Source organism: Podarcis cretensis (assembly GCF_951804945.1).
Source record: "Podarcis cretensis genome assembly, chromosome: 10".
NCBI classification, from domain to species: Eukaryota; Metazoa; Chordata; class Lepidosauria; order Squamata; family Lacertidae; genus Podarcis; species Podarcis cretensis.
The window spans coordinates 54,055,776-54,059,011 of NC_137179.1; the positions used below are offsets into that span (position 1 = coordinate 54,055,776).

Consider the following 3,236-nt stretch of genomic DNA (forward strand, 5'->3'; position numbering starts at 1 on the left):
TGCGTCTAGCATCAACCAAGAACCCAAGGATACCATCTGTGCAAAATGACAATGTGAGAAAGATGTGCAGAGAAGGATTCTCTGTGTCTGCCCACAACTATAAAATTCCCTCCACTGGAGATGTGCCAGAGTTTGAGCATCTTGTGAATATAGTTGTAAATCTTTTCATTTAGACTGTCTCTCAATAACCAGGGTTAAGCGACTATTGAAGTGAGGGGAATGGAATTTAATTGCGCGATCTGGGGAAGGTTAAAACAGCCCCTACACGTCACCCTAATGAAAGTGTTTGCAAATGAATTTCATAACCAAAAATTCCACGTACGCTGTCACACAAAGGCAAAAGGTCTTATCTCACACAGGGGCCCCAACCCTGAAAAATTCAGGAGCCTATGCCTGCTGCACTATTTAAATAAAAGGGATTAAGAATGTGGGCAGTCAGGTCTTATAACACATTAGAGAAGTTGCCAAAAAAGAATTAATTCACAGCCTGAGACCAATAACAAGAAAAAGTAGTATTTCCAATTATTGCCATTTGCAATTAATTACCCCACTTCTGTCACAACCAAGTCATTCAAATAAAGAGAATGAAAAGAATATTTTTTATTAAAAATATGAGGAGAAACAAAACCGGGGTGGGAGGAGAATCTCACAGGCTAGCAAGCGCAACTGCCAAGGTTTTGTTCCTGTAGCTCGTAAGAACTGAGATACCAAATGAAGGGGCACAGAGAGAAACTATTGTTTTGATCAAAGGCCTGTTCTGAAAATGGATAGCATTTGAGAGGGTTGCAAGTATGATGCTTGTGTAAGGAAAAACTAATTCAACAATGCACAAAAACAAACCACGGAAAGGAAAACAACAGTTTTTCTTTGGCTTCATATTCCCTACTAGGCGATGAAAAAAAGACAGCTGCCCTCCGGCTTGCTTTAGAAAGGGTTATCATACAGAAGTCACATACCCAGTGATTCTCATATTAAAGGAACTCACTGAGAAGCAACCAAAGTGAATCTCTATGGTGACCTACAACATTTAAGCTGTATTGAACCACGGCTGGGAAAGGCTTTGGGTTGTATCAAATTGTGTTCTTCTGCTCATGGAAAGTTCTTGGCTCCCCAAAATCCTTTTAGTAAAAGGAAGGAGGCAGGCGGCTTTTACGAATTTCCTCTTTCTTCTGCAGCCCCCTGTGCCCCTTCGCACACTATTCCAAAGGGCCCCCACACACTGAAGCAAATTTACAGTGGGGGCTACCGGGGGAAGAGAGTAAGTGAGCATCAACTCTCACTTCTATTCACTAAAGCCCCCAATGCAGGGTTTCACAAACTTGTTTTTGGACTACAACTCCCATCATCCCTATCTGGCAAGACCAGTGGTTAGAGATGATGGGAATCTTAGCTGGAAAACACCTGGAGACCCAAATTTGGGAAAAGCTGCTCCAGTGGATCAAGGAGTCTTTCATGAGACTGCAAGACCAGTAACAGGCAAAGCTTCATAACCCGCTCAACTTGCTCTCATCAACATCTTGAAACGTTACCACAACGATACCAGCACGCAGCTCAGAGGCACTTTGTTTAAATGCTACGGCTGATTCTTCTCTGCAAGTCAGACTTGCAACAACTCCAAAGGTGCTACCAAACACAACTGCTTGTAATGGCAGAGAAAAGAATAGGCGCACCCTGCCTCTGTGGTTTCAGTCTTCTGTAACCCATTTCTAGTGGCCTCCTACATGTTCTTGAGTCGCTCACCAAGACTGCCAGCCTGTAAATCTGTTGTTCCTATTCTGTCCTGCCTCCTTAGGTTGACATTACAGTGACTAGACCTTGTCTCTGCAAAAGAGCAAAGCTTCGTACAATCTCACAGCAAACATACCTACTGGGCTCTTGGGACCAAAGACTGGAGGTCCTTCCACTGGAAAAGGTTCAAGGAACCTGTAGCTCCAGATTTTGTTGGAACCCTAGCCAGCATGGACAAGGATGACAGAAAATGTGGCTCAACATTGGGAGGGTCAATGGTTGCCTTGTTGTTGTTGTTTAGTCGTTTAGTCGTGTCCGACTCTTCGTGACCCCATGGACCAGAGAACGCCAGGCACTCCTGTCCTCCACTGCACCCCGCAGCTTGGTCAGACTCATGGTTGCCTACCCATGCTTATTCCTGACTTAATTATATTATGTCATGTTCAGACTCTTCCAGTTGTGTAACACAAAGTAACAACTGCCTTACAAGATCTAGCTAAACATGCCTATCCCACTATCCCTATTTGTTGGTTTCTTTCTTTTTTAAGCACTGGATTCAGTCGGGATCTTGACTAAATTTAGACAGACTTTCTCCTCAAGCCCTGAAGAATTAAGCACACAAACTAAGAAAGCTTGCATGCTGCCATTTAAACCATACAACTTGTGGAGTTTATTGATTTAGTTACACCTGAAGACCCAGGATAATCATCTGGTTGAGTTATCAGGGACCCTTAACCTTGTTAAACACCTTTAAAATACTGAAAGCTTCCACCACAGTGAGTATCTTTAAAATACTGAACATGACGCTGCAAACAATAAAACATCATAATAAAAAAGGATATATAGAAAATATATTTGGTCATTCAAACATCCTCCCCTGGAAATATTTTGATTGAACAATTGAGAGCCTAATCTATCAGAAACTTTCATGCAAGTTCTACTGAAATTAAGAAAAGGAAGCATACCAGAAAAAAACCCATAATTGTGCTTCAACAAAGCTTGAGTCACATATGCTCCCAATAGATTGTACCCGAAAACAACCAAAGTCTGCAAAATTACCTATACCAGGACGGTCCCAAAATGAATACATAACAAAACTAGGAAGGTACACAGTAGCTTGACCTAACCACAAACAAACATATATATATATTAATTTGGGGAAAGTTAAAAGAGATACACATTTAATCACAGGAAGCTAATCAAAATAGTTTCTAAATGAACTAGTTCTGCGTCTTTATTTATTATCCAGTGCTGTATAGTCTGGTGTTTCTTTACACTAATCTCCATCCAGACTGCCTCCTCCCCGCCACAAATTCTCCACTGTACCTCAGTTAATATAAATTCACATTCAGAAATGATAATTTCCCCTATTCAATCAAAACAAGACTCCCCCCCCTTTTAAGGCAGCATCTTAATCCCAAGAAATATTAAATATTTGTCTTCCTATGAATGTGGGGGTGCAATTCTCCAAAATCTTCCAGTCAGACACAGTCCTTGTTCCTGAACAC

The 3,236-nt window shown here is 41.5% G+C and overlaps 1 long non-coding RNA gene across 1 annotated transcript; it reads right to left on the bottom strand.

The window, feature by feature from the left end:
* Positions 1 to 585: 585 nt before the first annotated feature.
* On the bottom strand, positions 586 to 2,265 carry LOC307225989. Its single transcript, XR_013843208.1, has 2 exons — positions 2,131 to 2,265; positions 586 to 2,011 (listed from the first exon to the last, which is right to left on the bottom strand). It is a non-coding gene; the product is annotated as an uncharacterized lncRNA (long non-coding RNA).
* Between the last annotated feature and the right edge of the window lie 971 nt (positions 2,266 to 3,236).